Source organism: Sturnus vulgaris, chromosome 2 (genome assembly GCF_052056855.1).
Source record: "Sturnus vulgaris isolate bStuVul1 chromosome 2, bStuVul1.hap1, whole genome shotgun sequence".
NCBI lineage: Eukaryota > Metazoa > Chordata > Aves > Passeriformes > Sturnidae > Sturnus > Sturnus vulgaris.
Window position 1 is genome coordinate 85,983,155 of NC_142244.1, and position 25,485 is coordinate 86,008,639.

General features: G+C 37.6%; 1 long non-coding RNA gene across 4 annotated transcripts in view; it reads right to left on the reverse strand.

The window, feature by feature from the left end:
* The window catches only part of LOC148224880 (uncharacterized), a 181,815-nt gene that overhangs the window by 110,899 nt on the left and 45,431 nt on the right, over positions 1-25,485 (reverse strand). For 3 of the 4 annotated variants that reach the window (XR_015801608.1, XR_015801607.1, XR_015801606.1), the window contains exon 4: positions 7,185-7,303. The exons of the other annotated variant lie outside the window; for it this stretch is intronic. This is a non-coding gene — a long non-coding RNA (uncharacterized LOC148224880). The remainder of the gene's footprint in view (positions 1-7,184; positions 7,304-25,485) is intronic. 4 annotated transcript variants of the gene reach the window in all.

The following is a 25,485-nucleotide window of genomic DNA, read 5'->3' on the forward strand; positions in this document are numbered from 1 at the left end:
AATAAAAGACACGTGTGATATACAAAATTTCTGTCTGATAAACAGATCAGCCAAGCTACATCAAATTAGGTAATTAATACTTACTCCGTTTGTCAGACATGTTTAGGGGAGCAGCCGATTCCTGAAAGTATCATTATGCATATAGGCAAGCTCCTCTGGCATTCCTTTACTTGGCCAAGAAAAGCCTGATAGAGTTAAAACCATAGGGTCTCTGTATACAGCTGTATTTAATGATTGCCTCTACATTGTATCAATGACTGGTCTAACTAGGACAAGGTGAAAACCCGCCTCCAGCTCTGTAGAGGCAGGAAAGCGGAGCGAACGTTTATTATCACCCTGGTGAACAGATATTCACAACTAAAATAATAACACATTGTTATAAATAGGGCAACTCGAAATCCACCTGAAAAGAAGAATATTAGTATTTTACAAAAGTGCTTTGGCAAAATAAACTATAAACCACATCAAACAAATTCTTTGGTAATAGCTAGTTTAATCTCCTTTGCATCCACAGGTAATTTTCCTTGTACTTCCACTAGAGCAAATGCAAAACATTTTGAAAATTCTGAAATAGTCTTCATAGCATCATGGGATACTACAGAGCCCTGCAGAGATTAAAGAAAAATGGATTTAATCCCCATATTATATTTTGTTTGCCTCAAATAACCAGGCTTTCTGAGTGGCAAGAAGTATTCAGCAAAAAGCACCTTTACCTTGAAAAAAACCAAGTGAACAAACAAAAACCAACCAAAACCACAAAACTTTCTTCCTCTTCCTACATTTGAAATTAAATGGGGTTTTCTGGTCTACAGAAGTTATCACAGAATGTGTCATTCCATGACATTGCAGGATTTATGCAACCCCTGATGCTGTCTGTGTCACAGAAGACTGCATTCTGGGAAGTCATTAGCAAATTAACAAACACCCGGAGGATTCCACAGGAGAGAGAAAAACAGGAGTTTCATACTCAGTTGGCTCCTCTCATAAATTCCTTAAGGTGGTTCATGAAGATATTCTTACAGAACTCTAACATTAGTTCAGTTGTCTTTTTAGGCCCCACTTTCTGCTATCTGTAACACAGAAGGTACCATCTGTTGTCATACTGTATGACAATATTTCACAGTCTCAGATATATTCTTTATGAATAAAAGTGCGTTTTCACAAGGACTAGTGCACTGTCCAAAAGATTTTTGATAGGTAAAAGGTTTGTACCGGACAGTAACTGGCTTTATCTGCAGCGTTCCAAACTAAAATATTTTCTTTAGACCATATTAGGTCTTATCCAGATTTCAAAACATCCCCTCTATTCACACATAATCAATAAATTTAAGAGTGAGCCTCAGGAAAAGATCATCCTCTAATCCCCTGGGCTACCTTGGAAGATATTATTTTAACTGCTGGATTCTCAAGAGATTTCCCTTTACACACATTGTCCATCTGCATCTCTAATACCCTTGTTCCTGAACCCTACACTTGCTCTTAGACCAATGACACAGATGTTTTTGACCAGATGTTGAAAAAAACAAACGTTCTCAAGTGGTTGCAGTACAGTTGGTCTTGTCTTGGACACTTTTTCTTTAATTAATTAATTTATTTTACTCAATTCATTCCATGAGTCTTTCATCTAGAAATCGAGTGGGGAAAAAATCAGCAGGTCACATGAGCATTCTATGCACATTTCCAGTCAGAAGATGAACTAAAAAACAGACTCAAGACACTCTGAACAAACATGCATCTCTTTTTATTGTTAACTTAATAAACTAAAAATTACCCAGAGCTAACTTCTTATGAACATTTTAAAAATGGGACTGTTTAAGAACAAGTTCCAATGTCCTCCATAGTAGCAAATATATATATTTTAATGAAATACAGAATTTATCATGGAGACATACCATGCTTCAAAAGAAAGCCACTTGGCCTGTTTTGAGGTAAAGGATCACATGGTAAACAACAATCACATACTCTAGGTTTTGGATGCTTTAAAGACACAAACTCCTGTTGATCACTTTTCTTGTTTCTTGCATATTTGATCATCAGTTAAATAATAGCATGAACTCTGAGACAGTCATCATTAGGCTTCAGAGTCAACAAGATATTGAAGTGAAAGGACTGAATATAGGGCATTCTGAGCTGCTGTCTCCAGTTATTACAGAAGCTAGAGGCAACATGGCATCAATTTGCTGTCAGTCCAAGTGGGGAAGGCTATTTTTGCAATTATATGCTAGAGGCTATTTTTAATGAAGGATTAGAATTTGGAGCACAAGATGACAGCTTCCTAAAACAATAGGGCTTGTTCAGCTGCTGTGAGCCAACATCATTCATCTGCTGAGTCGTGGCCCTGATCCGTCAAAGCACTGGATCTTCAAGGAAACTATTTGCATATTTTTCAGTTTTATTACTTGAGCACCTGAGAGCTTTTTGTCATGGGCAAGAATGGCACTGTATGGACATCAGCAAAACAGCTCTGTCCCCAGCAGTTTAGAGACTAAGCTTTCTTCAAGTTTAGGGTTCTGTTGGACTGAGGACTCCCTGGATCTCCTAATCCCATTCTAGTAACACAGATGTTATGAGACAGTGGGCAAGCACAATATTTCTCTCTTCCTAACTGCACCAGTTAAAAAAATTACCAGGTAGGAATTTTAATATGACAGTAGGAAATCCTTACTTGGGCTAGAATATGAGTAGAAAAAGGCAGTTTACCCGCCCATAATTCTGAATCCAGGCTGATGTTTTTGCACTTAAGACTAGGAATATGCTCTGTAATATTCTATTTTAGAAAGTGGACTCTCTATTAAGGAGTCTGCAGTTTGGCTTCAAAAGTCACCAAGTTCTTTATTACGTAATTAATTTACCTCATTAAAACATACTGCAAATTCCTTGGCTGAAAGCAACAGTCTTATTGAGGGGGTAAGCCGGATTTTCAGCTGCCAACCCTTAAACTTAGTGAAGTAACAGAATTAAAATGGGCTTAAATTGTCATTTTTGGAAAAGCTCTGTTTCTCTTAGTGTTTTGGCACATCACAGCACAGACTGTTGACATGCACAAAAATCTAATACAACATGGTGAGTCAAATTATTTGGCTAGTGTCACTCTGCAGAAGTCTGTCACTGTGTTAATACCCAGATTTGATAGATTTTGGAAAAATGTCATTGTATATTCAGTGTTCAAGCTCTTTCTGCTGGGAGTGTAGTGAAAGGTCTCAGACCTCTTAAGTTACATGGAATACTCTAGCAGGCACTTATCCTGAAGTTTTGTGGTCATAATTTAGCATACAACTACAGAATATTTCTGAAATTCAGAAATGTCTGCAGATAAATTAAAATAAACAAACTCCACTGTACACCTCAACGGGAACTCAAAGTGTCTTACAGTGACGACAAAAAAAAAGAACAGCCCTTAGATGCTTAAACAGGGAATGCAGGAACAAGAGAGGATTTATGACAATGGTGAACACATATGGTGTCCATTCTCTAAGAAGGAAATGGAAAAAATGGAAAATGTGGAGAAAGCATCCCAAGAGCTAAAGAAAATGCTTTACAAGGAGACTGTCTAGGAGCTCAGTTATTTACCCTTTTGAAGCAAGACTGAGAATTAACATGATTTCAGTAAGTAAATATCGTCTTAGGTAGCAAATACTGTGACAAATTCTAGAAGAGAGAAGTATAGCAAGAACCCAAAGGGTGGGAAGCTTAAGCTTCAGATTAGAATAAATGTGTCTGGGGTTTATGCTGCAGGAGGCTGGTTAAGTTTTGGAACTCTGTTCCACTTAAAATAGTAGTATTCTTTCACATTTTTGGACTTCTTCCATGCAAGACTGGTCACCATTATGAAGATATTCTTTCACTGAAGCACAAGTTATTTCGATTTTATATCAGTAATTTGGGATATGTATGGGTCTGTGATAATACAAAGCCTAGGTGATATGATCATTCCATGGCCTTCAACTCTACATATTCTGGGGGAAAAAAAACAGATACAATTTCTTCAACAAGGATTTTCTCCCTACATTAAAATATTCATATTTAAAATAACCTCATTCTTAAGTCCCTGATTCTGCCCACTGAGTATATTATTATATAATATCAGATTATAAAACTCAGCCCACTAGTAGGCAAACAGGGTCACCATTCAATTCCACTCAATATTATATAAACAGGGAATACCAATAACCTCTACTCTACAAGAGCCCACATTTCAAACCTGATAAATGAGGGAAAAGTATAGCCAAAATTATGATAGCCAAATGTTCTGCTGATTCTACAATTATTCTTCATGAAAGGGCAGTGGAGTAAGGATACTACCCTGCTAAGGATACAGCTACCTGCTTTGTCTGTATCACTTTCAATCTCATCAACAATGAGGGAAAAATTACTGCAAATAGGTGGATGTCATATCTTTCTCCCAGTATTACTTAGTGTTCACTGGCCAAAGACATTTAATTCACTCAATAAGCAATCATGGGTTACAAAGGGAAAAAATAACAGTACAATAAAGCACAGTCCAAGTTCTACTCAACTGGGTCATTCCACTAATATTAATTCAGAATTCTGCATGGCATTACAGGTCCAACAGCATTTCATACATATTTCCCACAGCTAAAAAGATGCATCATAAATACAAAACCCCATAATTGTCTTATACTCATAGGGGTATTTTTTGCATGATACATTATATAACTGGTTATGGCAAATCAGCTACCTCTAGAAACTGGAATTGCTGACAACCTTCTTCACCCTGAATGCTTTCTGTGGCTTCCAGATTAGCTAATATATTTATCTAGTGTAGATCCCCTAGATTCAATGTACATTTCTAATGTGTATAGCATATGGAAAGATACACCTATAGTTAAAATGCTGTAAAAAAGAAGAGTTAAAATATATCCAGCTAAACAGGAATAAACACACAGCCAAGGCGGGGGGAAAGTGTGAAGGAAAATATACTAATTTTCATATGAGAACGACAAAAGACGTTTTCTTTAGAGACTATGTGCACATCAGGATGCAGCCACAGAACACCTGGGGCACTTGACCACTCCCTAGAAGATGCTGGGTTCACGCTGAGAGGATGCCCAAGGCACCACATCCTGACTGCAGTGAGTGCACTGCTCCATGCAGTGCCACAGAAAAGGAGGTGTTTTAGAGAGAGACTTTGGCTGATCTCCATCTGTCCCATCTCTTCAGCTGGAGGAGCAGACAGGGTGGTTTGCCCCTCCACAGATACAGGGGGAAAACTGAAAACCTTGGCAAATCTCTGCTGGTTCCATTTGGTTTTGCCTGAATTCCACCCAGATATTTATTTTCTCATCAGACACCCCTGAGCTTGATACAGCATGCCTCTTTTGTGGGGTTTAAGCCACAAAACAAATTACAACAGACAAAAAACCAATAAAGTTTTGTGTCCTTTGAGTGTAAGGTTTTCAAAAGTGACTAGTGATTTCAAAAGGTTTCCATATGACACACACATGCCCAGCAGAGACCTCTTTAAAGTGTCCCAATTTACAGAGGTCAGATACTCTTCATTTCCTTAAAGTCTAGTGCCTTTCAAAGGCATTGAGATGAACATTCAAACGCTGAGAAACCTAAAATCACTAAATTGCTTTGGAAAATCTTGAGCTAAAAATGTACCTAACTGCAAGAGATTGATTTCAGCTGCTTGACATCAAAACCCAACAGTTGCCTTGTCAGAGGCCAAAAGCAAGGCTTACTTTCTCTGATAAAGTGTTCTCCAAAAGGAACTCATTGCATCTGACGGAAAATTAACACAGGGCATAGAAGATCACAAAAGACTATGACCTTTCTCCTATATAAATATTTAATCAGGTACTTGACCTCACCGGATTACAAATTAACAGTAATTGGGACCCAAAAGGTTTCCTCCTCTTAACAATTTTTTTCAATTGAACATGTTATTAAATTGGTTCAACTATTTTTTTTTTAGTAGAAGGGAATTTGTTACTTACGAAAAATATATTGAGGGACATTAGGAAGACTGCCATGCTTCTTACCAGTTTTCTGTATCCATATGTTCCTCTTCTTCCACACAAAGAAAATCACCCATCTTACCTAAGTTTTACCTGAAGAGATTGTAGACACAGGCACAATGTAGTTTGTCCTGGACCCCAAATCCCAGACAGCAGGTGAGATGTTTAGAGACCCCTGTTAATATATCCTTTTCACCTTGTACACGTATGCAACAGAAACAGGGAAACTTCCACCAAAGCTTTTGATCATTTTTCAAAGCAGCAAAGGACGGATTTTGATCTAAGCTGGGACTTCAGTTCCATTTAGGACAATGATTTTCCAGCCTGGGAATTTTGTGTGCAACCATCCTATTAAATAACATGCACATGTCGTAAAAATTATATGGGCATGCCTGTCCACTCACAGACCTCATGAGTCCATAATCTGCACTCAAGCAAAACTACCGCTGAAGTTTCCAAGAAGATTTTCATTTGCCCCAGGCTTTCTAACTCTAAAAAAAAAATATTTCTTTCTTTCTTCATTAGTGTAGCAGTCTCCACAACTTATGCTATATTTTTATCAACAATGCAATTATTCTCCCTGCATTTTCAAAAGTTCATAAAGCATACGGAAAAAATTCATATGAAAGGAAACAGCCAGCACATTTATGGGAGAAGACTTTTACTGGACATAAAATAATTTGGTTCAGCTGTGTGCAAGTTAAAAGAGAAGAAAAAACAAATATAGCAATTTTGTGGAATTCATTGCTTTTTCTTTACATCTGTAATTCGAAAACAACTTTGAAATGACAACTCTCTGCTAGAACAGATTCATTCTTATCTGCAAAGGGCCACGGGCATTTTTAATACCCTGCCTCACAGGAAAAATTTCCATATCACAATTATCTCTGCCCTCCTGTACAAGAAGAGTCTCTTTCCCTGGGACTGCATGCATTCATCTTCCATTTCAGCAGGCATCACAGTGCTCAACACAGCTCAGTTGAAACCTTTCAGGTGTAACAAAACCTGTTTTGGATGGCCAGAGACTGCCCTAGAAACATAACATGAGGAAGAAGCCTGTGGAATGAAGAGCTCAGACCAAGCCTGCCAGCGGCAGCAGGAGACAGTTTTATGTGCAAACTGGCCACAGCAATAAGCAAAAGGAAAACTCAAAAAAATGTTCAAATTAATCCAACTATTTGCCAAATTAATATCAAAGCTTACCTGTTACTTTGAGCTCAGCTTTGGCAGGTAAGTGCTGGTGATCAGAAGCATCTTGTTCTTGAAGATTTTTGGTGCCTGTTTGTCATGTCATGAGGACCAAGGTCATGCTGTCCTTCACTCTGGCAAAAGCCAAAACCACATTAAACACCAGGCTACAACCCACAAGTGCTGCACCAGGCTTGTGCTGGGATGGCTAACCAGGGGAATATTCCAGCTCTCTCATACAGCAACCTTGTAGCTCTAATTTAAAAGAAGAACAGGGATATCAGCCAAATCCTAAAATTTAAATAAGTTTTCCTATAAGCCCAGTACCGAGATGATACATTTGTCTGAGAAGTCCATTCACTGGCTCAAGTCCCAGAATGTAAACCAGGTGATGTATCTTCACTCCTTTTTTCTGACAGCAGTAATCTTGCTGGGGTCAGTATTTCTGGGCTGTGGCAAACACCTGGTGACTGTTACAGTTCTTTGTCCATTTTGACTTCTCTAGGCTGTTTGCCAAAAATCACAGTTATACATTGCTCTTTGATTTAGGCTTGTTTCTATGTCTCAGGTACGTATGTACACTTGTATAGCTGACTTTCCTTTTTTTTTTTTTTCCCAGGGCTCTCTTGTGCCATGTGTTTCCTGAGCAAATTCTTCCTTATACAGAGAGAGTGTGCTCTGGTGTGCCTCTGACATCTATGGTTAAAGAATTCCTGGAGTTTTTATGAGTACATATGTGTATCTATGGGATTTGAGATGCTCTAATCTGTCCACTGCCGTCTCCAGATTACACTGTAGCAATGCATAGGTCTCCTTTAAGTCCTGCATCATTCCTTGTGAATGTTTCAGGTTTGTCTGTGCATCTTAAATGGAATAAGAAGCCTATACGTGGGTGAATGAATCAAGCCTTTGATGTCTTATGTTAAAATGCATACGCTGTAGAAACATTTGGGAGTTCAGAATATGTGAAGTACAATAATAACCATTCGCTTTCGTAACAGTTATGCATCAGTTGTAACACACTTGATCACAGCTAAACCTGTGGTCTTTTCAATTAGTGATATGCCTTGAGAGATGCTATGCTTATTCACATAAATCATGTTTCACTTCTGATTTTGGGACCTGGAACATATCAACAATATAGGCCTTACAGGCTTGTCTTTTGGTTCTAGACAAAATCACAGAACCTTTAATGACTGTTGCATGTTCTATTTAGAATATGCATTCATACATCTGTCCTGTGTCACTGTCATAGCCCTTGAGGCCTCTGCTGTAGATGAATTAGGCATCATTCATTTTGTGGTCTACTTCTCTTATTAGCTTGAGATTGACAATTCGGAGTTGTTCAGTTTGAGGATGATGCTTCTTCCAATTTTTAGTGCTCTCCACAATCATTCCTGATGTTCAAAAGTGGTGCTGCCCATTTCTCTTGTGTCATTGACACGCATTTTCATTCCAGGGAAACCTCCTAGTGTTTGGGGTGTTTTTCTGCAATATGCTAAATGGATTACAAAAGGCAATCCCAGGAAACAGCATCTGCAAAATGGTGATTTGAAAGCAAATTTTGAAGTGCTCAGTGTCCAGGGGAGCCTGCCAAAACCCTCCCTCTGTATCTAATATTCTGAAGAACCTGGCTTCTGCCATCTCAGCAAACATTTTGTTCCTTGAGAGTAAATGGAAATGTTTCCCTTTTTAAATGATCTTGTTCAGCATCTTGTGGTCACTGCAAAATCTAAGACCAATCCTTTTCGCTATTTTTCTTCACAGCTACAAAGAACAAGCCTCTTTTATTGCTCTGACTGATCCTGTGAATGAAGCCATCTGTTGTCATGTTTTGCTGCACTTTTATTAGTGCCACATGTAAGACATTCTGCATCTTCCATTAACTGTACCTGGAATGTCACCAGGTGACCCCTTTTTTCTGCAAGCACACTTCACTTCACGCATTGGCACATTCACGTCTGGTTCAGGTTGTTCCCGGGGCTATGAATCTACTGGGCTTTGGCACACATTTCAGTGACGAGACCAAACTTATGCCCATGGACTACTTGCTCTCCTTAATGCATTACCACAACGTCTTGTTTTACTCTTTGTGCCTTTGAACATCAGTGACACTTCACACTTGGCCAGGCCTGGAATTTGTCCCTTGCTTTCAGATTTCAGTCTCACCTTTGACTTCTCTAACTCTGTACTTTCTTTTGAACAAGTGTGTTTCAGTTTTTCTCACTTCTTTCATTTGTGCTCCTGGGCCTAATTTGTGCATCACATGGAGGCCATTTGTGCTTTGTTTTATTAGGCATTCTTTTGACTTTGCAGCATCTTTCTTTGTTGAGCAAATGCATAGCTCACCTCTGCACACTATTTATTCATTTCATTACCTGCTCTAGTCTGAGCGATTTTGCAAACACATGGCTTGTTTTCCTTTCTTGATATTGGCACATATACTGGACTGGTTTATATTCATTTGCATCAGCTGGAAAAGCTACCTTTGTCTTTTTTTTTTAAAGAAAAAGTATCTGCATTTCTCCTACAGAGCCATTTGACTGGTATTTGCAGACATAGGCTCAAGCATTTCGTCTGAGAACTTTCTACTGATTCATCTCAAAGTGTGTCACTTTGAACAAGGGCAATTTTCATTCCCCTAAATTCACAAAGACTGGCTAGTCCTGAGTCTGTGCTAAGTTAGTTCTCTTGTTCTATCTATATTATCAATAGTATCTCTTCTAGAGGATTTTTATCCCCTGATGGAACTTTGAAAATCAAATACCCATTTCATTCACTTTGCTCTTGGGAAAAATATGGTCCTTCTATTCATCAAACTTGGTCAAAAACTAGTCCCTTTTATGTTTTATTTGACTTTAGAGTATTCATACAGCCTCTACATATCTGCTTGAGCTTTCTCCTTACCTTTTCAGAATTCACCGTCCTTTTAAAATATTGGAGAATTTTATCTACTCCAGGCACTGGTTCTTTAGCAGGGAGAAAAATTAATTTCTATTTTCCTGCTCAAGGAAAGATTAGCCCCAGTTGGCTCTCCTTTTGTTTTTGTTTTTCTAGACCTTGAAATAGAACCTCTTGGTGGCCTGCTGATAAAATTGTTGAGCTACCACAATTGTGTCTCTCTGTGATGAAAGCAACATCTCCCATCCATAAGTCAGAAACAACCCCATAAGCAACCCTGTGAGCAATCACTGCATTTCCTGTCCTTATGTCTCTACAGGCAATCACAGAAGATTTGCAGATCTGCCAGCTCTCCATCAGTTTGTGAAAGTTAGTCCTAATGAGGACAGGGAAATGTCACACCAGATTACACTTCCCTGGATTTTTTTGCCAAATCCAAAGCAGTCTGTTTCACTTCCCTCTTCCTCGTACCATTTGTTCTCTTTCTTGGACTCTCAACAGCCTGGTTTGTGATGCATTGCCCAGACAGACCTTCAGATTGGTGTGCCAGGAAGGCAAACTACTAAATTTGGACTTGTAGCTGTTATGGCAATGTCATACAGCAGGCATCACCTGTAACTTTCTACTTTTAGCAATGTATTTTCCAGGAAACCTGTGGCATTTTTTTTATAAATCAAACAAAAACGGCCATGAAAAATGATGAATCTGTGTACCAGAAGATTTGAAAGACAAACTAGTACATTTGCATCCAAATGAACGATCGGGTATTTAATATACTGCAGCTAACCTCAGCAAACTTAAAGGAGATTGTCTCTCCCTTCTTTCTGAACCTGCCTTGCCAACCTTCCTGCCAGGCTCTATGCAGAACTATTTTGAACAGAGCAAAATTGTTTTGTCTCCTCTCCTAGGTAAGAAAACATCTCAGTGACTGTCATCTCCATGAGATATTTCTTGGAGTTTTTCACTCACTTCTCACCATATGGATGCAGAGTTTTGCATCATATTTGCTATTAGCACACAAATGGGTAGTTGCATAAGTGGACCAGAAATAGTTGAGATATTTGGGTTGGAGTTCTGGTTTTTTCCCCCATTTATTTCTTCCTTTTTCTTTCAAATGGAAAAATTGTTGTGAAGGTGGTTAACTGTAGACTTAACAAGCCTGGTGTAAGCGCTCTGAAGTTCATTTAGATCAGAGTCCTTAGGACTAAATTGGACAAATTGATCCTGTAGAAGAACTTGCCATGTAGTTTTGGGGCTTTACCTGTCATCATGTCTTTCAAAATTGTAGCAGGCAGCTGAGAACTAAGTATTCAGCCCTTTTTAAATAGTTGTACTGCTCATATAAAAGTGAGCACGTCAAAGGGGTTACATGGAGTGCTGTGGTGAGAGGGAGATTAGGACCATTGTATTCTGTTGAGTTGAAACCTTATCCTAAATGTGAGGGATTTCTGGTCTGCACACTGCTCTGAGGAGTCATACTGATAACTTATTTTAAATTTTTTTAATTTTTTTTTTAAAAACCCCAAACATACTTCAACATAGTTTGAAAGCATGCATACAACAATGATTCAAAATGAAAATACTGATGCACTCTAATTCCCTTAGAGTGGTTTTCCCACTTGTTTGCTTTTGGAAATGAAAGAAACACAATTCCATCTTTATATATGAAAGAGTGTACTCTCTTTAATGTTTAATTCTTTATTCTCATGGTTTGACTTTATATTATGAGTCAAATATTTGCACTCAAGGAAAGGTATTAATCTCAAACCAGCCCAATTACATATCTATGCTCAAGCACAAGAGAATCCCATTCTAATACAAAACCACCCAAATTACTTAGCCTCATGCATTCCCAAGATGGAATTGAAGGATTTTGGGATAAGGGAAGGGTCTGGAAACCCATCCAACAGGAGGCGCCAAATTGAAATTTTGTGACTAGAATCAAAGTCAAATTCATACTCAAATTGCATTAATTGTAAATATTTTCAATTTAAATTATAACTGATAAGTGGGAATTTTCTCAAAGCCTACACCATCCAGCTGTTGTAGCATTAGAAAAACTGGTAAGTCACATATAAAAAGAACTAGAAGGGAAAATGTGCAATTAGCTGGCCATACATCTTACCCAATAGGGATGAAAAAAATCAAAAGCAACACAAATGGTGAAAAGACATTTTTCCCAATAATTTTTGCCTCATCCACTATATTTTAAAAGTATTTTTTTTAATTTTGTACATCATTTTATCTGTGACAATTTTTCCATTAGAATTGTGCTTAATTTTAACAGTACCCACAGTCACACCGTTTATGCTAAAAATCCTGTTCCTTTGCATGAGCCTCTTCTGCTAAAGTAAAAATATGCCATTGCTATGCAAGCAGCCCATCCCACTGTGCATTTCATTTGTGCATTGAGTGTTCTCTGTAAATAAGAAGAAAAACCTACAAACTCTTAGCATCCAAACAATTGTTTCTTTTAATGTAAAAACCCAAGCTAAGGTCTAGAATAGGCAGATATTAAACTTGATTAGTCTAAATATATGCCTAAGGACAGCTTTATGGTAATTCTATGTACCGCCCCCTCCACAGTCCATTGAGTTAAAAGCAAAAGCACAGACATGAGGCAAACATGGAAAATGCCATTACTGTATTTTCAGAAAAGCAGCAACCTGGTGTCTATGAAAATTTAATAACCATTGACTTTTTTTTTTATTTCTTACCGCAAATCCAGGACAAAGTTTTATTTGACAACCATATGTCCTTTAAAAGAGATCCATAAGTCTTCAAATAAACCAGACTGTTCTTCCTTCTCTCTTTCCCCCTCTCTCTCTCCCTCAATCCCTCTCTGTCTCCCCTTTTAATGCCCACATCTCCACTATCAGGAACAAATATGATTTCTGATTGAACATCACTTTATTTGCCAGTTCTGTGGTCTTTTCTTATCTTGTTCCACACTTCTCAGGCTTTGTGGTTAAATTATGTATTAAGGTCAATGTCAAAACACGGAAGATCTGTAATCTACAGGGAGCTCCCTTTTATTCGTTATTACAGTGAAGGCTGAGTGCAACTGTCAGGGAGCTTGGGATGTGCTCAGCATGGAGGCTTGCTACACAGCAGGGCTCTACAAAGCCTCTCTCCTTGTTCTCCCAGGACGAACCCTTGATAGATTTACCCAGATAACCCATCTCACTTTAAAGCTCTCTTGTCTCTGCTTCAATCTGAAAGCTGTCAAGTGCACCTATATAGTAATGTCATAAATCAAACGTAAAATGTGTACACTGGAGACACTGCAAGTGTCATGTATTCACTTGTACTTTGAGATCTTCTAAAGTAAAATGGTGTCAGAATAAGGAAGGCTGGGAGGAATGTTTTTTTTCCTTAAAAACGACAGAATATTTGAAGAGGTTGGCTGTAAACTTTTTTTTAAAAAACTTCTGTTGTTATAAAGCCAGATTCTGGTTTATCCTAAATTAATCAGGGACAGCTATTTAATAAACAACAACAACAAAAAAAGTTACAGGAGATCTATCTGTAAACAATGTGATTTAATGCAAGACTATGTATTGATTTTGTTTCTTTGGTTTTCTTCTTGACAAGCATTTGTCAACATGGATTTGTATTAGCTCCCAGGTTTGTTTATTAAAGACGCATCATTCTTTCCCTGAACTAGAAACAATTCTCTTGCAACAGGGCTACCACATCAGAGGGATACTAAAACAAGATAGCAAGCATGACAAGAAAGAAAAGGAGCCCTCTATGCAGAACATGCCATCACTGAACTTAATTTGCTTCATGTCTTTAGATAAAGAGAATTTTAATTTTTTTATGGGCAGAAAAAGCTTGCTATTTCTTACTTAGTGGAGTCTGCACTTTATTTTTCTTACAGGAGGAAAGGGTTGCATTTGCAACAACATTCATATTGCCTCATAAACAGGTAACTCCGAGAAAAACATCCTAAAAATTTGTTGTGCACTTCAGACTTCTTGACTCTAAATTTTCTGGCTCAAAGCATATATATTTTGAGGCCAGTCTGCATATGACACACAAGTAAGGGAACATGTGAATCATACTGTATTGGGAGATCATTAATCTGTGTTCCACACTGTGTCTCAAACAAGTTTCCATCATTAACCTACAAAGAGCACTTAGCATTGCTGTGAAAGAATCTCACCCATCGAAGCCCTAAAAGAGGACTGTCTCTCCTTTTAAATCATTTGGAAGTGAAAAGTATCCAGTTCAGCTGGGATCCAGAGCGTGTGCGTTTTCTGGTGAAGGGCAAGGTGAAGCCCAAGAGGTGTTCAGCTCTGGAGACAGATGTGTGAGTCTGAGCTATAAACCAGCTGGTGCCAAAGGTCACCCCAGAGGGTGCCAGATTTTTCAGGCTGGGGAACCAGCCTGAATAGGATGTGATACTAGCTTTTTCATTCCCCTTCTTAGTGTGGATTTCAAATCTCGCCAGCTCCTTCACCAAACATACCTCTGGTCTGCTTAGGTTTATGAAGGTACTTGGATCTCTTGAAGCTATAAAATTATTCATTTTTATTTCTAATGTTTCTGATATTACATCATGCAATATTTCAAAAGGTTTCAGGTACAGGCAGTGACTTCTCCTGTACTCCATACTACTGACAGAGTAGTATGTAGTAGTACTACATGAGGTGTTACTTTTGCACTTTCGTAATCTACATGCTTTGTCTTGCTTTCATTTAAAACAAAGACCTTTCTACATAGTAGTATCTACTTCATCCTCTTTCAATTTGAAAATGATGCAGAAATGTTTTGCTATCAGGATCTCAGTATGATCTATCTGAAGATGTACTACAAGAATGTAAGAGTGACCATGCTGGGTCAGGTCAGAGCCCATTTGTCCAGTTCACTGGGCACCTTTTAGCAGTTTACCCAAGATCTGTAACATGGAAAAAGAGTGGAGCAATGTCAAAAAGAACCTGATTTAAAGGAATCCAGGAAGAATTCAAGACTGTCTAGTCTTGTTGTCATCATCTGGAATCTTTTGATTATTCCAAGCAGGAGAGGACTTTGTGCTTTTTGCTTTGAAGTGTAACTAGATCTACAGCTCTATTAGTGTTGTTATGTAGAAAGACTTTATGAGGAGAGCAGTCCCAACTGCAGCATCTTCTTTACCAAAAGAAATTTTCCTGTTCTGTCTTAAATATTTTATTTATCATTATTGACGATGAGAAAGTCTGAAGAAAAGTTTTTTCCTGCCATTCTTCAGCCAGATTTCTTTGGAGTAATTCCCAAGTAATGGCAATACTCTGTATTACTGAAATTTAAAAGACTGTGACCTCATCAGTTGCATCTCTGTTTTTTAGGCTTAAATTCAGACAAAGGAGGCATTGGCTATAACAGAGAAAATACACTGGCTGAATGCTTTAGTGCATGGATTTTTGTATACCTTTTCTTTCTCAGATGAGTAACATTCTATTGAGACTGGTTATTAGTAGATATAAGGATTTGCATGTTGAAGATTGTGATTTTCTAGACTGTTGAAGTAAAGAAAAGGTAAATTTTAGATAAATGTATAGTCTAAGATATCTCTAAAAATACATTTTTCTCTGAGAAAAATAGAAATTGAAATAATTTCACTTTCTTTAACTATGCAAGATAAAAAGGCCAGCCTGTGTTCAGATTGTTCTCAATCCTTCCTCACTTGTAACCTCTCAAAAATATCTCTGGGTTCCAAAAGTTACTTGAACTTATCTGTTTAGTGTAGCAACTATTCTAACACAATTTTCCACCCTTTTTGTTTTTAAAAAGAGACAAGTAGGTTTGTTGTTCAATGTTCCTCTTTTTGTAGAGGTCAGAGGGTATACTCTAGAAGCTCGTGGTTACATTATTATCAGCAACAGCTGATCAAAACAGAAATGAGCATTCAGCAATACAAATCACATTATTATCCATATTTTGCACTGTTAAATTCTTTTCAGTGTCAACATTCCTAAGTTGCAACAGTAAGGAAAGCAACAAGAAAAATCACTGAAACCGCTGCACATTTTTTTAACAGGTTACTGTTAAGAGAGAATAAGTTTAGGGCTTTCTTTAAATCCTTGCTTTTATATTCACAAGCGGTTGAGTGTCAGGCTCACCACTGCTCCACTTTACATGTTTTCCACTTCAGAAGGAAAAGCCATGGTGCATCTGAAACAAACCCTATCTGAAGAGCCATGAAAATAACTTCTGACTACCAGGCCTAATTAATGCCTCCATGCTGACCTCTACATCCAGCCCATATCAAAAATGTTACAGCAGTGCTGATTCAACATGAACTCAAGATCAGGCAAGACCTGGTACTAATGAATACTAATGAACAGTAATTACTGGAACTCTGCCACAGAAACCCACTGCAGAGACATATGCTAATGGGCTTTACACAATCAGGCACAGGACTTCATATCCACTAAGAAACTTCTGCTAGACTGAAAGCAAAAGCAACCATATGTCACATGCAACCCTGTTTGCATCCATTTCTTTCCTTGCTCCCTCGTACCTGGCATCCAGTTTCTGTCTCCTATACAGGCCAGCTCAGACCCAGCTCAGGTCTGATTTCCTTAGCAGGCACACAGCGTCATTTTCATCAACTTGGTGGCGGAGTTTGTTTTTCTGGTCTTGTTTCTCTCTCAAGATGGGCAAAACTCTCTCCCTCAGGGCTGAAAAAAATTTGGATTGTTAAGTTTGGAGAAGATAAAACTCTGGGAAAATCTTATTGCAGCCTTCCAGTACCTGGAAAGGGCTATGAGAAAGAGAGGGGCAAATTTTTAGCAGGGCCTGTTATAGTAGGATAAGGAATAAAATGTTTTTTCAATGGAGGATCTATTTATGTTAGATATAAAAAAGAAGTCTTTTACAATGAGGGAAGTGAAACACTGGAATGGATTGTCCAAAGAGGTGGTGGATTCCCATTTCTGGAAACCTTTAAGGTCAGGTTGGATGGGACTCTGAGCAACCTGATCTAGTTGAAGATATCACTGTTCATTGCAGGGGTGTTGGACTAGATAATGTTTAAAAGGAGTCTTCCAACTTAAACCATTCTGATTCTATGAAAACATAAACTAAGAGAAAGGAATTTTAGAAAGACAGATCTTTTTCTCTAACAATTGTGTAGATAATATTACTTGTTAGTGGGAAGACATAATGGGAATATAGATCAGCATGTATGACATCTGGATATCCTCTGATACATATAACAAAAATGTTATCTTCCAGAAGGAACACACGAGATATTTCCAACCATGATGGTGGCCAGTCTGACAAGAATCCTCCTTTCTGTAAAGTCCAATGCTGGTTCTGCCCTACTGAGAGGATACCCTGACCTCAGTGAAAATTGCTCCTGACATTACCTTGATTTTCTTTTCATTTCTGAGGCCTAATCCTTGCAATAAAGAAATATTCAAAGGAATAAATGTAATCAAATCCCCAAGTGAGATGTTTATGCAATAAACTTATTATTCTGAGTTAGTGCAAGAGGCAAAGTAATAAGTACATCAGTAAAGGAATCAGGCTTAGGGCTGGATCCAGCATCTAAAGTTCTGAGTGTGGGGCAACATAGAGTTAGAATACTCAAAAATGAAAATTGAAGTGGCATTATGTATTCCTAGCTGGACTCACAGATATTTGAATTGTACAAGCTCTATATTACCTGTGTTTTTATTGAAGCCTCATTTCCTGGAATTATATAATTAGAATCTCAGCTTTGACTTTACTTTGTAAGCCATTTTGTAACCTGGTGGGCATGGGCAAGAGTTTGTAAATATGACCCACATGATCACTAATGGCTACAAAACAGAGTGCTAATTTAAAAAACAAACATCCCGCCCCCCCCCAAAAAAAAAAAAAAAAAACAAAACCAAGAACAAAAACCAAAACCAAAAAAAAAACTGCTAATATTCTTTGATTTGGTTTAACTATGTGACTTAAAACATCCTCCCTTTGGAGTAGGTGTTGAATTACAACACTTGGAACTAAGGGGCTGTGTGCTGACTATAAGGAGATTATGCTGAGAGTGCTGCCTGCTGAAGGATTTGCATCCATCTTTGAGCACAATATACAGTGACTGGCCCTGGTGGCTCCCACTGAAAGCCTTCAGCTACCAGGATGTTGCTGGTCATAGCTCACTCAGGCTGTTTAACATGCCCTGAATTTGCCATGTGATAGTGCTAGCTTCTGTGCTAGTCCTCATGTCCATAAACATAGAAAGGAGCTTCAGGAAGGGAAAAATAACCAGCCTTGTTAATTTCCATAGGGACAGAAAGAAAAGAGAAAGAACAAGGGCACAGAGCAGGTTTACCTCTTCATTTGACTGCACGCTCCTACCACTCCCCAAAAATTTGTGAGAGTTCAACTTTCCCCCACAAGAGATGACAGCACAGCACTCATTTACCTGACATAAGGATGAGAAATGACTGACATGACAAACAGCTGCATGTTGGGCCCTGTAGGGTCATGAACACTAAGGAACACAGGGATCTGTTAGCACTGCCAGTACTCAGCCACTAGTTTATCAGTGATTTAGCACTCTATCCATTCAGGTTTGTTGTCCTCTGTGACTTTTTGGTGCTCAGTTATTCTCCAAGGCTATTTTCTGCATCTGATCCTCAGTCCCTGTGTTTTACCTCTCCATTTGCCTCTACTGAATATAGAGTTTTCCTAGTAACTCACACTTTCTCATAAGTCATTCTTCCTCTGACTTTTAAGTTCACTGTTTGGTGACCTGGGAATGGAATTTTGTATATTGAGGTGTTGCTTTAGCTGGTGTGTCCACTCAGAAAGAATGATGGCTGGACCTGTTTACATTTAAAAGTTTCTATCTTTTTGGCTAGAACAGAAATATTTCAGATTTATCCCTTTAAATAAAAACCTAAGCTCTACAGCATCTGAACCTACCACATCACCCAGAGAAATGCATCAAACAATAAAGAACACCCCATGGATGAACGGTTTGACATCTGGTTCTTACTTTGGTACTTCTGCACCTCCTCTCCAGCCTTCTTCCTTCTCTTATCCCTGCTGCATTCATATCTTGCTAACTGAAATTGAACTAAACAGGGCATCATGATGTAACAGTAAGCAGAACCAGAGGTGTACTTATCATCTGTACTATCTAGGAGAAACATATACCTGCCAGCTGAGAGATCTCAATATACTTGACTTTCAGTCTGAAAAGGCAAGAAACAGAATTGTTTTGCTACTGCCCAGTCAATATATGAAAATCCATATTCCTTGTCCTCTAAGACTTTACTAAAGTTATCCCATTTCTAGAAGTAAAGCAGTACTTGTTTCCTGACCAGCAATCTTCAGCCTAGCATTGTCGAACAGCTCTTGCTCATTTAAGTATCTCCTGAAATTCCCAGGGTTGCAGAGTTTACAGAAGGTTATATTCCTTCTTGTTACTTTTTTTTCCCAGGCAGGAATATAATTTTTTTCCTCCCTGTCTATTGTCCAAAATTAAGAAATCAATTTAACTACAGGGACCTGGAGCTGACTGCATTATTTCTGGAAACAGATCCACTGAATCTTTAATTAGTCATTACAAGCAGAAAGAAACAAATGTAATGTCTGTCTGCTTTATTTGTAAAACTGCTTCTCTTCATTTGTTCATCAGAACAAAAGTTTTCTCTAAGTCAGCACTCAAGCTGTTAAACTAGAATTGGATTTTCTCAATCAAGCATGTTTTGCAGAATTTAATACATTAACATTTTTGGTCATCTTCATCAATGCATTTTTTTCCATGTTTTTCTCATACAATTTTCCTGTAGCTGATTTAGCCAAAGAAATTCTCAGTGTTAATAGACCAGACTTTATTAACACAAAGGAGAAACACACTTTGTGAACTCTTTCAATTCAACCAGAAAACATTTAAGCATTCATCAACATTTTTCAAAATATTCAAGAGCAAACAGTGAGATACACCACCCAGTAAAATCAACATTTAAACACCTGTTGATTTCAGTGGACCCAGAAAGTATATCTGAATGAAAGTACTCTTGCCCCCAAGGTCATTTACTCATCAGACATATAGTACCACAGCTTTAGAGTTCATTAAGTCATAAAAACCAAGATTTATGGTAATTTTGGCACCTGTACCCATAAGTTCCCTTAAAAATATATGGTGCGGGTCTGGAGATAAAAATATGTGAGTTCAATGCCTTGAATACTTTGATATCAACAGTGCAAGAGTCACATAGGAGCAGAAATAGATCTGTTTTCACATTCAGCTATAAGCTTTGCCAGAAAGGTTCCCATCCCACCTGGTAGTCCTTTCTTACACCAGAAGACAAAAACACACCTCTCTTCTAACTTGTCCTGTGGAGAACATGATAAATTTGAGACACTATTAAAAGCTGGCTTCTTTCAAAAGCTCAGCCGAGTTCTTCCTTTTTACATATGGTAAAACTTCATGTGTATTTTTGTGAAGCATTCCAGGTTTCAGGGAGGCTTGGAATAGCTGTTGCTTCGTTCCTAACAAAAAGTTATCCGAATGATTAGTAATCCATTGCTTTCTACCCATCTTGTTCATCAGCATTTGGGCAGCCTGGTAAGCGTCTGAAATGTCTGAATATTCTAAAATACAGCATCTTTTTTGCCTAAGTAGCACTAAGCTTCAGCTTTCAGAGTCAAAACAAAACAAACAACACTGGCAATATGTAGCATTACTCCCTCCTGAGCTTGCTTCCCATGTCATGTTCTTCAAAGAGCTGCACAAATGTTAAGAAAGTTCCCCACTCCTCTGTAAGACCAGATATCATTATGGATTTTTTAAATATGGTAGAATTCATGAGGGATAAAAGAGTTAAGCAATTTTAACCACACAATACATCAATTCTATACTGGGACTTGAGCATTATAACTTTAAAAAATCAAGTTGCAAGGTGGCTGAACACATCACTGACAATCCTAAAATATGTGGTAAGCATAAAACTTTCCCATGTCCCAGCAATGGAAACAACTCAGATGCTCGGTGAGCAGGATTTTACACAGTGTTTGTCAAGAAGCACTTGAGGGATTCAAAGTTTAATGAAGGATGACAACAGGTCCTGTGTTTGTAACTTGAATCCTTAAACACTAGTCAAAGGTTATCAAGACAGAGGTTAAGTCAAGGCAAAAAAGCATAGATCTTGCAAGGCAAGTCACAAAGCACAGCAAAACTAGAATCCAAAGCAGAGTAGAATAAAATATAAAGCATGCCAGATGGAGATATTTTTAAAAGCTAAGGAAAACTATGATCCTACAAATCTTTGGCTGACATCACTTCAAAACTAGTAGAATCCAACATACCCTTCCCATTACTAGCTGGTTATGGGAGCGTTAAGCTGTTAACAGTTATTACATCATCAAAGAAGACATTGCTTTAATATGCTGTCAGAACAACATGCACCCCTTAAATATTTCATAAAGAAATGAGAATACCACTGTGAGGGGAAGCAAATGGTGTTTTAACATACATCTTGATGGTATCCTTGTATTGCATCATCCAGGGCTCAGTGAGCAGGTGCTTAAATAACATATTGAATAACTGAAGTTTCTGGCCTGGAGGTGGACCAAAAGAAGTGCGTCATGAAATTGAATCATTCATCCTTTATGCTTTATTGTAAATAGCAATGAAAAAGATCTGGATTTGATAATCAATGCTGAAAATATTCTATGAATTCTGCAGATTTAGTGATTGGTGGGAATAGTTGCTCATCTCGGCGACTGCTGGAAGATTGTTGTTACATACAGATGTTTGCCTAAGTGAGTTTTTCTACTGACTCCACTGCACCGTTGAGCAGGTCCTACAGTGCTGCAGTCTAATTTAGTTACAGGCAGATTAGAGAGTTTTTATGTGAATCTTTAAAGACATGCTCACTCAAACTCAGTGTTCCCATGCATCTTCATTCAATCATAGCTTGGTACTATTGGTTTTTAACAATAGTAAAAATATTTTTGGTGTGAAATGTTATGAGAACATTTTAAAAATACTTATAAGTGATGGAATTAGGACCTTGTCTCCAAATTCACACAAAGTTTGAATGTCCCACTTATAAATAAATTACCTCTTTATCCATTAAATCCCTCATCTTCTTTTATCCTTCAATTTATTTAATTGTAAATCTGTTGTAGGAAAAACCTCTAGGGAAACCTCATCCTGAGTCACCTCGTCATAATATATACAGTAATTTGCCAGACAGATTTTTTCACACTGGTGGTAATTTCATGAAAATTGTCATCCTGCAGTGTTGGAGAAGTTTCTAAGTCACGAAGAGTAACTGTGCAAATGGTTATCCCAGAAATGTGGGAGGAAGTTCCATCAAGAAACACCAGATTTTCAGTTCGGTACAGGAAAAAGCTATTAAAAGAGTTACTGTTGGACCAGGAAGCTGCTGGATGTTGCATTACCCCTTCACAGAATCTTGCTCTCATCTTAAGGCCTGTTCCTTTGATTTCACAGAATGCAACACAGGGATAGCCTCCAAGAATCTGTATGCTTCTGCACCAAAGACATGTATGTTCATTGTTGAAGGCTAGTACTTGTTATTCATCTTCACTCTAATGAGGATGGGAACTTCTCAATATTAGCAAAGGAATTGAATTGCATTCATATGCCTGTATACCCTTCTATATACAGAGGTCCAGGCTTAAGATAAACTTGCTGAGGCAAATGGATAAAAATAAAAATCTTGTGTGTATGTGAATAATTATATTGCCAATGAACCAACTTTTGTTTGTTATGTATTGCAAGATAGCTACTTGAGGTTCTTCCTCTCTCCATATTTTATAGTCAACTCCACCAGTTATACTTCATTCTTTTGGATAAGCTGTCCAGCAGCAAAGCAAAAAGTTTCAAAATACCACAGATTTTTGCTTTCACTTCTCCCGTCTCTGTTGACGTATTGGTGAAGTGAACAATTATATTACAGAATGTGAAAGAAGAAAAAATCCAACTCTAGTACTCTCTTTCAAATACAAAAGCAGAATAATTTCACAGTGCTTTCCCCCCACTCCTCGACCCTGTTAGAATACTCAACTCTAGAAAACCTAATTGCCTGTTGCTCTTTCTGAAATTCCTCCATGAGATGACCTTTTACTGAGAGCTGTATATACACACAACTGTCTTCTAAGAGTGGAAAAAGGCAGACCACAGAAATGAGAGGCAAAATGGCTCCAGAGATCTTCAGAGAGGATCTATGGCAAGACAATGATGAGAACTCTCCAGGAACTCTCATATCTCCAGGAGCTGGAGACATGAAATATCAAATATATGTTTTATCTCTTCATAGCAGTGCTTGAGACACAAGGAGTATGTGATCAATAGCACTTCCATGTCTACAAAAGAAAATTAAAGAAAAGGCAAAGGTTTTGGGAGGTCTGTTATTGCCTGTAACCCAAAGCCACAGAGGAGCAATATATTTGCAACCTCTTTGGTTGTGCAGTTCTTCAGACTTGTGTTCTCTTTCTGGTTTTTATTTCTCCATAATACTCCTACCCTGATCCAGAATTGTTGTCACTCTGCGTAGAAAACAGAAATCTTCAGAGTTTTGACACTGAAAGTCTAGGTAATGCCTCTCTTTATTTTGCCACTACTAGCCTTTTTGCATGCCTGACAGTGCTGTGGAATGAGGGTACAGACAGTGAAATCCTGCCACCCAAAACATAAGGAGAAAGAGCAGAATTTACCTTTTATTCAATCCCTGACTGTACTGTGTTGTCCCTGCAGATAACATTCTGCTCTTTTCCCACTGTATCCACAGTGTCAAAAATGATAAGCAAAAAGCTTTTTTTATGCAGCTGAAAAGATATATTTCCCAAATCTCCTTTCAGATTTGATTGTACCTTTTTTAATCACAGATAAGATTATTTTGTATATGCAAGCACTCTTCCTTCTAGATTATTTGTTTTTTATTGAAATACCATTTCTCAATTTTTCAATAATTTCTTTTTACTCTTGACAAAATCTTCCTGATTCTTTCTTTGTTTCTTTTCTGAACTCAAATATGCTATCCAATTAAATTAACATCTTTATCCAGTATTTAGCATGAGGAGTCTCACTGTTTAATACATACAGTAATGTATTTCTTCTGCCCAATGCTTAGCTTTTTCTTCAACTGTTTGCACCTCAAGGAAGATTCATATTTAGCCAAAATATCCAATAACAATTAAACATATACCTTCTCTTACCTTCAAAAGATCATATCTAACCTCCTCTTAATGTGTTAATGTATGCAGCCTTCATCCAGTTTCTACTGAAGACAAAGTACAAATTTTGTCTTTAAAGCAGATAATTCAAGCCCTTGGCATGCAACTTCAGCAAATACAGGTAATAACCAGAAGGAGACATTATTTCCATAAATGAAGGAAGACACCAGTCTTGAAGCTATGTCTCATACTCACATGTGCTTAAAATCCATTAAAATACTCTGTTAAAGAAATAAAGAAAAAAAATCTCAGAATACCATATGACACAATATTACCTATCAGAGTAATAAATCAAAGATTCTGATCATGATTACAGATATTATCTCTTCTTACCTGCAAAAGAAAATATAAGCCAGATATCCTATTTTGTATCCAGAATGTCTCTAGCGGCTTAGCAGCTTTCTAATGAATATCAGCTTAAAATAAGCTCATCTCCTTAGAGAACTGCTTCTGTGAAGGCAATATTCCCAAAGAAAACCCATGACTGCTAAATAACCTTTGTTATACTCATATGGCAATGATCTATTGGCCTAGGAAGCATGTACATTTTGTATAATTCTCAGTATACGGTATTTTTTTCCCTGGGAGGTTTTAAGAAAATATCCCTTTTAAATGTTGATGTAAAACTAATTCTCTTTCCTGACTGATTAGCAAAAAATATTGCTGCTGTGAAGGAGAAATGTCAATGAATGTGACAGCAACCCAGACTGTAGAAGAAAGACAACTGTAGAAGAAAGACAAAGCCTGCAAGAGAACTAAATAAAGGTACTTTCAAAACAATCTACTTAGATGATGTGAAAGCTTTTAAAATCTCGCATGTAAAAAATTATTTTTTTGTCACTTATGTGTATTTCACACCAATTTATATTGAAGAATCCTAGCAGGCTCATGATGTAATTCTTATTCATCCCATAAAAGCTATTGGAAAGTTACCACATGGCACCTTTTGCTAAATAAAGCAAATCAAAAGAAAACCTATTATTATTTGAATATGCTTCTCTGAGAGATATAGTGCAGTAATGGGGAAACTTTTCCAGCAACTAATCTGTACCCAACATAATTACAGTATTTGATAGTTTAGTTTTGACATATTTGTTACTTACCTCATTATCTTCCTATAAACCTAGATCATCATATTTAATTATATTTTAAAAATCCTCCATCCGTGCTGAAAAGTTTTAAGCAGTGTTCTTTCCCTTGCTCTTTCAGTACTTCTGGAATATGTTGT